This window comes from Ovis aries, chromosome 10 (assembly GCF_016772045.2).
Source record: "Ovis aries strain OAR_USU_Benz2616 breed Rambouillet chromosome 10, ARS-UI_Ramb_v3.0, whole genome shotgun sequence".
In the NCBI taxonomy this organism is placed as follows: Eukaryota; Metazoa; Chordata; class Mammalia; order Artiodactyla; family Bovidae; genus Ovis; species Ovis aries.
This window is the reverse complement of record NC_056063.1, coordinates 81,714,912-81,729,030: the sequence shown is the minus strand read 5'-3', so window position 1 is coordinate 81,729,030 and position 14,119 is coordinate 81,714,912. Positions and strand designations below refer to the sequence as shown.

The 14,119-nt window shown below is 45.6% G+C and overlaps 1 long non-coding RNA gene across 1 annotated transcript in view; it reads right to left on the bottom strand.

The window, feature by feature from the left end:
- Positions 1-5,239: 5,239 nt before the first annotated feature.
- LOC132657268 (uncharacterized) overlaps positions 5,240-14,119 on the bottom strand; it is a 21,552-nt gene continuing 12,672 nt past the window's right edge. The window contains exon 2 of the long non-coding RNA XR_009595156.1: positions 5,240-5,677. This is a non-coding gene — a long non-coding RNA (uncharacterized LOC132657268). The remainder of the gene's footprint in view (positions 5,678-14,119) is intronic.

The window sequence follows — 14,119 nt, the reverse complement described above, 5'->3', positions numbered from 1 at the left end:
TACAAATTGAATATAAGAAGTTTATTTCAGATTGTGATTTGTTGTAACAGTCCTGCCAAATGACCAGGGATTAATCATACGCCCAAACGTGTAACTATAACAGGAAGATGTTAGTTATCTCATGATTTCAGATTTAATTTTCAATTCGCACCTTTTTGAAAGTCATTCTGGAAGATCGGTCGCTTAGGAAACAGACAAACTCTCCTCGATTGCAAATCAAGTTTCTGGTCTGGGGGGCAATCTTTCCCAAAGCATTCATCTCTGTCAGCGTATCCAGCACACTGTCTTTCATGAACAGCTTCCAGAATTAAATAGAGCAATTCTGTCTACCATCTGGCTCTCTGAGCAAAAAGGTTTTTTTTTTTTTTTTTTTTTCCTATGTGAAAGTAAAAAACTGATGTGTCCCTTGGTCTAGACATATAATCTTTCCAAGGATATTGTCCATCTCCTCGTCTATTCCCAATGGATGGAATTTGAGATGGACCAGTCATCAGAGGTGAGAGGAATGGAATCTAAGTTCATATGTTTACTTGAGTTGTTTTTAAAGGACATAAGGATTGGAATCAGTTTTTCCAGAGTACCACCACCCCTGGGAACTGGCCCAATACTTGCTTTTCACTATGTGACAATTGAGCACATTTCCAGAAATGCAGTGGAGGCGACGGGTCTTATATAGGTGTTGCAGATGCTGGCAGTTAAAACGACAGCTTTCACTGGTGGATGTGCAGTTCGATCCCCTTCCTACGGTCACAGTTCTAACCACACAGGTTTATGCTCACATGCTAGAGAAAATCATAGTTGGAAAAAAAGAAGGCATACAAAGTTACTACAAGAGTTTGATCTCTCTTTAATTGCTCTTTTAATTCAATGGATTGTCTGTATGTACTGGGTTGGCTGAAAAGCTTGTCTGTGTTTTTCCATGTCATCTTCTGGAAAAAGCCAAACAAACTTTTTGGCCAGCCCAATCCAACATGAGTGTGGGTTTCAGCCACGGAGTGGCTTTTTCCTCCATCTTTCTTTCGCCCCACCAGAACAATATTCTGGGCGGTGGAAAGCACGGCCAAGGTCATAAGGTACCCTGACTCCTGCTGCTGTGAAAATTTTACAGTGGTTGTTTTTAAAACACTTAAAACACCAAGAAAAACGTTCTTAGAGAAATCTTGTCTTTGCTCTACAAACAGTAATTGATAAAACTGGCGCCCACTGGGGAGTAAGGAGCAATCTCATCTCTATCATGCAATCTGGTAGAAAGTGAGGCTACCCAATTCCAACTAACTCGGCCTAGAACCCTGAAGAACAAGATAGAATTCGGTGTGCTCAATCAAGCCTCAGTGAAACACTATCCTTTTAGGAAGAACTGACGTTCAGTCGCTAAGTTATGTCTGACTCTCTGCGACCCCATGGGCTGCAGCACGCCTGGCTTCCCTGTCCATCACCATCTCCCGGAGCTTGCTCAAACTCACGTCCATCGAGTTGGTGATACCGTCCAACCATCTCATCCTCTGTCGCCCCCTTCTCCTCCTACCTTCAATCTTACCCAGCATCAGGATGGACTGATAATCAATCAACATGCCCTAAAAGGTCATGGGCGATCTACCGCAAAGATCAGATCAGCTGATGCTTCAAAAGCTCAGGTCCGCTGCCCTTCCCCACTGGAGGGCCACCTCCGGCACAAGCGCTAAGGTGCCGGTCTGTCTCTTACTCTAGGCCAGTGGCTTTACCTTCCTCTGCCTCCGTTCAGCTGTGCAGTGGATTTTCTAACAGTACCTTCCTCATCAGGCTATCGGTAAGATTTGATGCATTAACATGTGTGCGTGTCAGGTTGCTTCATTTGTGTCTGACTCTATGCCACCCCATGGACTGTAGCCTGCCAGGATCAAGGATGCTCCAAGCAAGAATACTAGAGTGGGTAGCCATTCCTTTCTCCAGGAGATCTTCTCCACCCAGGGATCGAACCAGGGTCTCTCGAATTGCAGGGCAGATTCTTTACCATCTGAGCCACCAGGGAAGCTGTACGAACACTCAAGTATAGGAAAGAAAAAAGGTCTTTCTCTCAGCCCTTGACCTACACAGCTGACATACAGAAGAGAGAATTCTTTTTATAAAGACTCAGGAAATAGAAACATCTGAAAGAGGTGCCTGAGGACAGCTGGAGGGAAAGCTCCAAGCCTCCCCCTGCCCCTCCTAGGCTGCTCGCCCGCCCTCTGTCCCCGCATCTCATCCTGTTCTTTAGTTTCCCAGCGGCAAGAAAATAGACCCTGCTCCTTACAGAGCCATTCCCCACCTCTTCCCAGTGGCTCAGAGTGAGGCTTTGAGAGATTTAACAACGGAAGGGAAAAAGAGCCGAAGACTAATTGATTCTAATGACATCTGCCTCTTGATAGGAGCCTTTGACTTTAGCTCAAGGTTAAACTCATCATTTCAGACCACGTGACACTGGGTAACATTTTTAACTGCAGAAGGCTCTTCCTAGTCTTCTTCATATTATGCAGCTCACCTCACCTCTTTTTTTTTCCAGTTATATTTTAGGACTATAGTTGATATACAGAGTTTGTTAGTTTTTGCTGTACGGCAAAGTGAATCAGTTATACAAGAATCCACACTTTTTTAGATTCTTTTCCCATATGGGTCATTACAGTGTACTGAGTAGAGTTACCTTTGCAATACAGTAGGCTCTTATTAGTTATCTATTATATACATACATACATACATACATACATATATATATATGAAAGTGAGAGTTGTTCAGTCCTGTCCGACTCTTTTTGACCCCATGGACGGTATAGTCCAAGGGATTTCCCAGGCCAGAAAAGTAGAGTGGGTTGCCTTTCCCTTCTCCAGGGGATCTTCCCAACCCAGGGACGGAACCCCGGGTCTCCCACATTGCAGGAGGATTCTTTCTATGGACAGAGGATCCTGGCAGACTACAGTCTATGGGTCACATCTATTTGATATATAATAGTGTGTATATGTCAATTGCAGCTTATCCCATGCCCCTCTTCAATTCCCCTCTGGTGACCACATGTTTGGTTGTTAACCTTGTGTCTCTATTTCTGACTCCACTTCTTAGGACTGTGGTCAGCCTTGGGAATACAGGCATAACCCTAGCATTCTAACCCTAGGGTTCTCTTTCAGTAAACAAGTTGATTCCACTCAAAAGGGCAATGTGACCAATATCAGCTTTACAGAACCAACTTCATTCAGATTGCAATTTAGATAAATATGATCAGCTTAAGTTTATTTTCCATCAATTGTATTGTCACGTATAACAGAAAAATAGCCAGAAGTCTTGATTCTATGACAAAGTCTGATTTACATAGATGTAATTTTTGGTGTTTAATTTTTTGTGTCTGTAATCAAACAAAAAAGAACAAATATCTCACAATTTCGGACCAGACTGTCTGTTGTGCTTAAATCAGAAGCTGGGCCTCCTCTGAGTGGTAAAGGCTGGACTTTGTCTCCTTTCAGCATGTCTTCTCTCTGCATTGGAGTGGGGCAGCCTGAGCTGCCGTCACCGAGCCTCCCTCGGGTGATTTACGGAGGCTGCCGTTAGGGGGAGCAGAAGGGAAGGCAGTGACCGGGCCTGCGGAGGAGCTGGGTGGGCAGCGGGGGAGGGGCGCAGGAGTGGAGGAGGGGGTGAGGGGGTGAGGAGTGAGGAGGAGGGTGAGCAGGAGGGAGGGGTGAGCAGGGGGAGAGGGTGAGGAGTTGGGGAGGGGTGAGCAGGGGGAGGGGTGAGCAGGGGGGAGGGGGAGGAGTGTGGAGGGGGTGAGCAGGGGCAGGGGTGAGCAGGGGGAGAGAGTGAGGAGTGGGGGAGGGGTGAGCACGGGGAGGGGGAGGAGTGTGGAGGGGGTGAGCAGGGGGAGGGGTGAGCAGGGGGAGGGTGAGGAGTGGGGGAGGGGTGAGCAGGGGGAGAGGGTGAGTGGGGGAGGGGGTGAGCAGGGGGAGGGGTGAGGGGTGAGGGAGGGGTGAGGAGTGGTCGAGGGGTGAGCAGGAAGAGGGTGTGAGTAGGGGGAGGGGGGAGGAATGGGGGAAGGGGGAACAGGGGGGGGGGGGGAGGGGCGGTGATAGCGCCTGAGCCCAAGTCTGGGAAGGAGAGGCGGCGCCAGGATGTGGAGGAGCCCCGGTGGGGCCATCAGGGACTTTTAGGGAATCGGTCATCCTTGTCTTCGGGTTAATGATCAGGCGCCCCAATCAACAAGCAAAGGTGGGGGCCTGCAAGGTAAGGTTGTGGGGGTCCAGTTTCTGGGTCGAGGGGGATCTCTGCTCCTCTCTTCCCGTGCCCCCCAGCAAGGGGTGCAGGGAGATGAAGTCCTGGGCTCCAGATGAGAACCGGGACTTGGCAGGAATTATCAGCCACGAGGGGCCGGCTCCTGTCGCGCTTGGTTTCCTTTTGCTGTTGTTTATAATACGGGCTCCCTCCATAACCTCGGTGAGGGGGCGCTGGGGGCGCGGTGCTGGGAGGGGACAGCCCCCGTGTCGCTGCGCACAGGCCCCGGCGGCTCAGCAGGAATGAGGACCGCACCTGCGGTTAAAAAAAGCCACAAAAAAGCCACAGTCCCGTCCTGGCCAGCGTTTCCCAAGCCTCGCAGCAAGAGTTGTCATTGGAGGAGGTTGTTCATTGTCTGGGTTCCGTCACTGATAAGAACAAGCCCGCTGAAGGCAGCGGGGCTTTTGTCACAGGGCTCACAGGGGACATTGTCCCAGCACAGGGGGGGCCCGGGGGGACAAGGGGAGACAGGGAAGGAGGACCCCAGGCCACTGCTGGCAGTCTAGGCAAGGCCCACCCGGACGACCAAGTCCACAGCAGGAAGAACACGGTCAGTTCTCCTTGTTGGTGGGGTGGCGGGGGGCACAGAACTTGTCTCCACGGAGCCTTCTGTTCCACATTCAAGTCAACACCGAACCCATGAGACAACAGACCTTTGCCAGCCCGGCCGTCACCCTCTCGCTTTATTCCAGTTCTTGGCATAGTGTTGACTGCTATCCACTACTGACTCACCCATTCACTCAGGCATCCATTCGTTTCTTTCCCATCAGTGCCTGCATCTCCACCTTTGTGTTGACCCTGCTTTTTCTCCCTTCCCCTAAGTGCTCAGGTTATAGCTTTGAACACAACATAACTGGTTCAGGGGAAGTATTCTGTGAGAGTACTAGGCTCACAGATTACACACACGAGTTCCTCCTTGGCCACACTGTTATGTACATAAACATAAACACATAAAGCAGAAATACAGCTCCCTTCTCCTCAAATCCAGCAGCACTTTATTGTTGTCCAGTCACTAAGTTGTGTTTGACACTTCGCGACCCCACAGACCGAAGCACACCAGGCTCGTCTGTCCTCCACCATCTCCTGGAATTTGCTTTAATTCATTTCCGTTGAGTGGGTAATGCTATCTAACCATCGCATCCTCTGCCGCCCCCTTTTCATTTTGCTTCCCAGCATCAGGGTCTTTTCCAGTGATTTAGCTCTTTGCATCAGGTAGCCAAAGTATTGGAGCTTCAGCTTCAGCATCGATCCTTCTAATGAATACTGAGTTGATTTCCTTTAGGACTGACTGGTTTGATCTCTTTGGAGTCCAAGCGACTCTTAAGAATCTTCTCTAGCACCGCAACTCAAATGCATCAATTCTTCGGCACTCGGCGTTCATGGTCCAACTCTCACATCCGTACATGACTACTGAAAAAAAAACATATCTTTGACTATGTGGACCTTTGTCAGCAAAGTTTTTTAACACGCTGTCTAGGTTTGTCATAGCTTTCCTTCTAAGAACAAGCGTCTACAGGGAACCAGAGCCAAATATGCATTCCACGGGGTTGAGTCTACAAGATGCAAAGTGCTTGCAGCCGCTCCACACCCACAGCCCCTGTCATTCAAGTAGACGGGGAAGCCCGCAGCCTCTTTCTGCAGATATTGAGCAAAAGCTCCATCTGTGTCTTCAGCTCTGATTGGGCCGTGTATCCTGAACCAACAGTTGTCATCAGATGAACATGGGCTAAGGCCTACGCTCCCTTCCCCAGCTGAGGGTGGAGTCCTGCTCAAGTCCATGCTACACACGGCAGAGTTTGTATTGACAGCTGAGCTGACAGGACAATGGAGCAGTGATTTTTCAATAGGGATGCCACCACTCAGAAGGGAGTTTTAAAGATTTGTGGGAGTATTTCCGATTGTCACAGTTATGAAAGGGGAGCTGCTGGCACTGAGGAGGCTGGAAGCCTGGGATGTCAGATCTCCTGCCCTGCACAGGGTAGTTTGCGTAAGAAGCTAGCTCTGAATCTTGCATAATTTCCATGAATCTCATTAAAAACCATGCCTGGGGCTTCCCTGCTGGCGTGGTAGATAAGAATCTGCCTGCTGATGCAGGGGACATGGGTTCAGTCCCTGGTCGGGGAAGATCCCACATGCCCCAGAGCTACTAAGTCCTTGTGCTCCAACTACTGAGCCTGAGCTTTAGAGGCGGAACACCACAGCTACTATGCCCCAGTACTGAAGCCGGCGCACCTAGACTGTGCTCCACGAGAGAAGTCTCTGCCGTGAGAAGCTGGAGCACCATTTCCCGAAACTAGGAAAGCCTTCACACGGCAGTGAAGAAGACCCAGTGCAGTCAAAAGTAAAAAAAAAACTTCAATTTAAAAAATAAAAAAAAATTTTAATTAAAATTTAAAACATTTAAATAAAAAATTTAAAAATGAAAAGAAAAGCATGCCTAAGTACTCTACAGCAAGCTGGCTTGCAAAAGAGGAGATTTGTTTTCCATAAGATGATCACCACCCTGACCCACATCACAACAAAGAAAATTATTCTGTCCCTACATTTACAAATAATAAACAAAGCTGAGCTCACTAATAAGATTATCGTACTTGCTCATTTTTTCACTTGAACAGTCTCAGTCTGTAACTTGTCTTGACATGTTATCAACTCAGTTCAATAAAGGATATTTCCCTCATCCCCTTATTTTGTAGCCCTGTAAGAAAAAGTCCGCAGACTATGAAGCTCCTCTGAGATTCTCCCTCTGGTCCTCAGGGAAGAAGGGGCCGCATACACTCAAATATGGAAGCCAGGACATCCTGATTGCCAGCAGAGAAGGAAAAAGTGCAGCTACAGTCAAAAGGTTAGCACATATTTAAGAGGAAGAAAAACAATTCAAAGAATATTGATAATATGCAGTTTTAAAAAGTTTACAGCATTTGTCCAGGAAAACTCTTAGGTTCTATGAACAAACCACTGCGCTTGTCCAGGCGAGTAAAACCTCAAGAATCTCCTTGTTCATTAAGTAAAACTTAGAATACATGGTATGATTACTTGGCTACTAAAAAGGGATAATTTTTGTCAACACTGGAGTACTTCTGGTTTTCTTACAAACTCGTTTGTAAGCTAGGGCTTCCCTGGTGGCTCAGAATCTACCTGCAATGCAGGAGATGCAAGTTCCATGCCTGGGTGGGGAAGACCCCTGGAGAAGGCAATGGCAATCCACTCCAGGATTCTTGCCTGGAGAATCCCATGGACAGAGGAGTCTGGAGGGCTGCGGTCCATACGGTCACAGAGTCAGACACGACTTAGCACACAGACACACACACACACACACAGAGTTTATAAACTGACATTGGTTTTTAATCAATGTCCAGTCACATCTCTGCTCTTTCCCATAACTTTCTGCTCAGAATGACTTCTGATCATATTTCCCTTACATCCAAATGATTCCCTAGAAGCAGATGCATCTGACAACCTTATGGAGTGTTAGTTTCTACTGATGAGTAACTCATTACCCTGAAATGTGGTGGCTTAGAACAGCATTTATTCTCATAATTTTTTCTGGGTCAGGAGTCCAGGTAGAGCTCAGCTGGTTCTTCTGCCTCAAGGTCTCTGATAAGCCTGCAATTGAGTTATCTACTGGGGGATTGCCTGACAGTCCAGTGGTTAAGACTCTGCACTTCCAAAGCAGGGGGCGAGAGCTTGGTCCCTAGTCAGGGAACCACGAGTCCACATTCCCCAGGGCACAATTAGAGAAGTCCTGTGCACCCAACTAAGACCCCAGGCAGTCAGATAAATAAATATAAAATAAATAAGCAGCTCCAACCACAAGGTTCTTGGAGATTCTGAAGTGTCATTTGCTAACAGACTGCTTTGTGAAGACATCTGTGCTAGATTCTTTGTGCATTCTCAAGGAGCTTATCCTTTAGAAGAGAATTTTGTCTTTTCAGTTTATGTCCTGCTTCTGTGGGCTTCCCTGGTAGCTCAGACGGTAAAGAATCTGCTTCCAATGCAAGAAACCTGGGCTCGATCCCTGGGGTCGGGAAGATCCCCTGGAGAAGGGAATGGCAGCCCACTCCAGTATTCCTGCCTGGAGAATTCCATGGAGAGAGGAGCCTGGTGGGCTACAGTCCATAGGGGTTGTGCAGAGTCAGACACAACTTTCACACTCTCTATGGAAGCAGAAGTCAGCATTTACTCAAAGATCCAGCCCTTACAGGGCAGAAGATACCTGCTAGAATGATGACAATATGAGGCAAATGGACAACGTCCCATCAGAGGGCCAAATTTCTGCTTCATTCAGAAATATGTATTGGACGTCTTCTGTTGCCAGATCTGTGTTAATTATTGGACACTGTGCTAGAGGCTAGTTACAATTCTCATAGCAAGCTATTATCTGAGTGAAACTAGGTCAGGGAGACAGAGGAATTAAGCAGAACATTTAGCTCCGAAAGTATCAGACGCATGACAGAGTGGAATCTCGGCAAAGGTTAACAGGGAAAGGGAGGTCTCCTATTTGACACAGATGTGGACCGTTTTGCTCTCAACACCCAGCGATGAGCACAGAGGAGCTCTCTTGGCTTGGGTTGCTAGGAGCTGAGCCTGAGAGAGGCATATTCTGCTCAGCAGGCATATTCAGAGAGTGACCTTGGGAGAAGGGTCAGGGTTAGTACCGGAAGTGGGACAGAGCAGGAGGAAAAGCTAAGCGAGAATCCCTTGAGATGAGCCCCCAGGGAGGCTCGGGATAGAGATACGCACGGTCTGTCCTACCTTGAGGCTATCTATGCCCATGTCACTAGGGCAGGGGCCACCGTCCACGTGGGTTTAGCAACATGAATAGCACTCAGAGCTTAATGATAGCAGCAACCAGTCAGTCCTAAAGGAAAGTGGCCCTGAATGTTTATTGGAAGGACTGATGCTAAAGCTGAAACTCCAATACTTTGGCCACCTGATGTGAAGAACTGACTCCTTGGAAAAGACCTTGATGCTGGGGAAGATTGACGGCAGGAGGAGAAGGGGACGACAGAGGATGAGATGGTTGGATGGTATCACCGACTCAATGGACATGAGTTTGAGTAAACTCCGGGAAACGGTGAAGGACAGGGAAGCCTGGCGTGCTGCAGTCCATGGGGTCGCGGAGAGTCGGACGCGACTGAGCGACTGAACGACAACGATGGCAGGCTGGGTAGTCAGGCAGGAGCACAGACCTACCAAGTGTATTCGAGAGAGAATGAGAACGGAGGAACGGCACCCAGTGGGTGTAGACAGCTGCTCTGGGAAGCCCTGCTGCAAACGGGCAGAAATATGGACTCACAGCCAAATGAGTGCACAGAATCAAGGGGTCTTTTCTTAAAACACAAATTTATTTGGCTGCCCCAGGTCTTTGTTGCAGCACTGGGTATCTTTTTCTGGGATCTTTTTTTTTCTCCCCCAGTTGTGGCTTGTGGGATCTAGTTCCCTGACCAGGTATGGAGCTCTGGCCCTGGTCACTGGACGCCCAGGGAAGTCCCAAGGTCTTTTTTAAATGGATTTTTTTTTTCTTTTTTTCGCTAATGGGGACGATCTGGTAGAGTAGAAGCATCATGATGCCAAGAGGAAGAATGGTTTGAAGGGCACGGGCAGGTGGGTCCTTTACCACTGAGCCTCCAGGGAAGCCCCAGTTCAGCTCTGTGAACAGAGGAAAAGACAGACTATACATAAGGGAGTATATTCATGTGAACAGGAGGGCAAGCTCACCGATGGGAGCCTCTGGAGGTTCTCTTCTGATTGCTTTTAGCGTCCCCTGAACTAAAGGAGGACAGGAGACTGAGGACAGAAAAGGTGTTGGAGGTTCGGGGCGAGCGAGAAAGTACACGGGACGAGGACAGACTTCCCTGGTGGCTCGACTGGTAAAGAATCCGCCTGCAATGCAGGAGACCTGGGTTCAATCCCTGGGGTGGGAAGATCCCCTGGAGAAGGCATAGGCTACCCAATCCAGTGTTCTGGCCTGGAGAATTCCATGGACTGCAAAGAGTCAGACATGACTGAGGGACTTTCACTTTCACTTTTCTTTCAAGCAACTTTACTGATTCAAGTCATTTTTGGTTGATGACTTCAGATTGCCTGAAATCATGACTTCTGTTCTTTCCATATAACAGCATGTGCTTTATTTCTGTTCCATTCCTTTAAAAATATACATATATGTATGTATATATATATATATATATATATATATATATATTTAATGTGGACCATTTTTAAAGTCTTCACTGAATTTGTTACATATTGCTTCCGTTGTATGTTTTGGCTTTTTGGCCACAAGGCATGTGGGATCTCAGCTCCCCAACCAGGGATTGAGCCAGCACCCCTTCCACGGGAAGGTGAAGGCAACTGCTGGGCCACCAGAGAAGTCCCTAAAATGAGTTTTCTGTCATTCTGTTGGGGTTTGGGAAGGGTGTGCTGTGCTAAGTCACTTCAGTTGTGTCCAACTCTTTGTGACCCCATGGACTGCAGCCCTCCAGGCTCCTCTGTCCATGGGATTTCTCAGGCAAGAATACTGGAGAGGATTGCCATTTCTCACTCCAGGGGATCTCCCCAGCCCAGGGATTAAACCCAGGTCTCCTATATTGGCAGGCAGGTTCTTTACCGCTAAGCCACCAGAGTAGCCCCTTGGGAAGGGTATGGAGAGTGCTATTTACATGTTCACTGGGGTGGCAAAGAGTCAAACACGACTTAGCAAGTAACCAACTGTGCTTAAAGGGAAGTCCCTATAGTGAGTTCCAACCGGAAATGAGAACACAGACTGGGCAGTAGTAATGAAGCAACCTTATTCCCTCTCAACTGGGATAAAGTTTTGCTTTTATTCCAACCTCTAAGTTTTCTAAATAAATGCTCGTGAAGGCACACATGGGCAACCCACCCACACACCCTCCCCCATGCCTGCAGAGCTTCGGCGACCAGCCACAGAGGCCCACGTTTAAAATGAAATGACTGCGGACTCAGTGGTGGTGCCCAGTGTGATACACAGCTTGTTTAAGCAAAAATAATAATGACTTTCCCCACAGATATAAATTCACTCTACCCATGCATGACTTTGCATTTTAACCCTATCACTATTGAGTGGAACCAACCTCGATGAGACCATCTTAAGCCCTAGCAAGAAATGTCAGTTATTTAAAAATAACTGGAGCTGGAGTCCATACTTATCCAAGCAAATAAGAGAATCATAGACTTAAAGTTCTGAATGGCCTCTCTTTGTTCTGACCTTCAGATATCATGCAGGTGAATCTTTAAAGTGGTGTTGCCTGCCAAATGCCAGGCTTTCAAAGGCCACTAAAGCTGCCAGTCTTATTCAGATCCTTCCTGCCTTTCTCCCTGTCTCCCTCCGGAAACACACACTCCATTCAGCAAAACCAGAAAGAAAGTGTTGATGAGCCAACAGCATTTGTTTTGGTGGTGTTGCTGATCAGAGAGGTGAATTCTGTTTAAACAAGGCAAGGTTAGTATGAGAAGGAATCTTGCAGAGGTCATTCCCAGGAGGTTGGAGAAAAAAGAATCCTTAATTTTTTTTGGTAAAAGACAATGAACTTGAAGAACTTGGATCCTCCAATTCAGCCCCAAAGTGGAACTAACCAAGTAGAATGGCTACTGTCTCATCCTTCTGTCATTGGTCTCTAGGATTTGCTGCACCGTTGGCACACACACTTTCTGTTGGGATTTTTACCAGCTGAGCCACAAGGGAAGCTCAAGAATACTGGAGTGGGTAGCCTGTCCCTTCTCCAGGGGATCCTCCCAACCCAGGAATTGAACCAGGAACTCCGGCATTGCAGGCAGATTCTTTATCAACTGAGCTATGAGGGAAGCCCGGGTGAATAAACAGAATTATTAAAGGAAAATAGTTCAGTAACAATCCTGTTCACATGCTCTGGAATATTATGTAGTGTTTAAAAAACATGTTAAATCTCTACTTTATTGACAGCCCCAAACTCCTAAGACATGTGGTTAAGTCATTTTAAAAAGTAAACAAATAATGTATTTGATAAATACAGGAAAACATCTGGAGGTATATGCAACAAATAGAATAGACATTATCTCTGTGGGAAAAAAATACTGAGGGAGACTGTCTTATTCATGTGTGCTGCCTGCTAAGCTGCTTCAGTCGCATCCGCCTCTTTGCAGCCCTATGGACTGGGGCTTCTCAGGCTCCTCTGTCCATGGGGTTCTCCAGGCAAGAACACTGGAGTGAGTTACCATGCCCTTCTCCAGGGGATCTTCTCAACCCAGGGGTCGAACCCACAGCTCTTACATCTCTTGCGGTGCCAGGTGAGTGCTTTACCATTTGAATATTTTCAACAAGAGCATATTTTTATATTACGTGTGTAGAAAAAAGATAAAGCAAATGTTCCAGTTACCAACTGGTATTCTTCTCTTGTGCACTTATGATAAATTTTCATATTTTACTTACCTTTTAAATGTCCTATTTACATTTCATTTCATTTAAAAATTGTAAATTAATCTTTAGTAATTCCTATTTTTCCTACTGATAATACTATTTTTATTATAATAGCATACTTATTTTGCTATGATTATCATATAATAAACATAAACACAAAAATTGAACAATACTATCAATGTTTTTCAACCATTTCTTTACTATATATGACGTATTTCCATATGAATATTATACATCTATATCAGTATTCATGGTGATTTCATTCTATTTCATTGGATATATATTATATGGATATATATCATTATCTTATAACCTCCTTCTTTTTGAATATTTATGCTGTATTCTTGTTTTTAACTATTACAAACAATTCCAAGAAGTATACATTTGAGCTTGACTGGCTTGCATTTTTAAAAAAAAATTTAGTAGTGCAAATCATTGTCCAGAAAAGTTGCACTATTTTAAACTTGCAGTGAGCAGGATTACATTTTCCCCTACCGGTATAGAATCATTTAATGTTTAAATGTATGAGTCTTTAATTATAGTGACAATGTTAATATTTGTCTTTCATTCTTTAGTGAAATTTATGCCCTTTCCTTACTGGGATATTCACTTTCGTTATTGACTTATAAGCTCTTTTTATATTTTAAGGCTATTTGGTCTTTACAACATGCGTTGAAATCTTTTTACCAGATCATTTAATTTTAAACATTCTTATAAAACTTTCATCATAAGACTCTTTAAATTCTTATTTATTAAAATTTAGAAATATTTTCTCTTACTACTTTTCCCTCAGTCACATTTTGACAGTCACCCAAAATATACATGTAAGAAAATAAAAATCCTTAAAGCACTAATACAGTTTCATTTTTTACCTTTAAAATATTTAAAATATGAATAAAAAAGAAAATGTGTATGTGCATAAGACATAAAAACATTAAATTTAAGACTTTAATTCACCTTATATTTATTGATTTATTTATATACAATCAGGTAGGATATGAAATTTATTTTTTCCCAAGTGGTTAGTTAGCTAATCATCCCAGTACCAATAAATATCATTTATTTGCTGTTGTATAACACCACCTTCATTATATCAATAGAATAAAATTATAAATAAACACGGGCTTGTTTCTGCATTTCTATTCATTCATTCCTTTGTTCATTCAACCAATCTTGACTGAGCAAATAGTACGTTCTGGGCACCGTTGAGGCACAAAGAACACGGCATAAATGAGATGCACGGGAGCCTTGCCTTTGGAAGCTTCTGTTGAAGCCACGGGCACAACAATGAAGGAACTGTGATCAGCAGGAGGAACACAGGCGGAAGATGGAGCGAGAGCAGGCAAGAGGGGCACGAGAGGAATCTCACCAAGCACGATCAGAGGACTGAGGTCTCAGCACGTCTGGAAGGAGCTGAGGGAACATGGGATGCCCAGCGC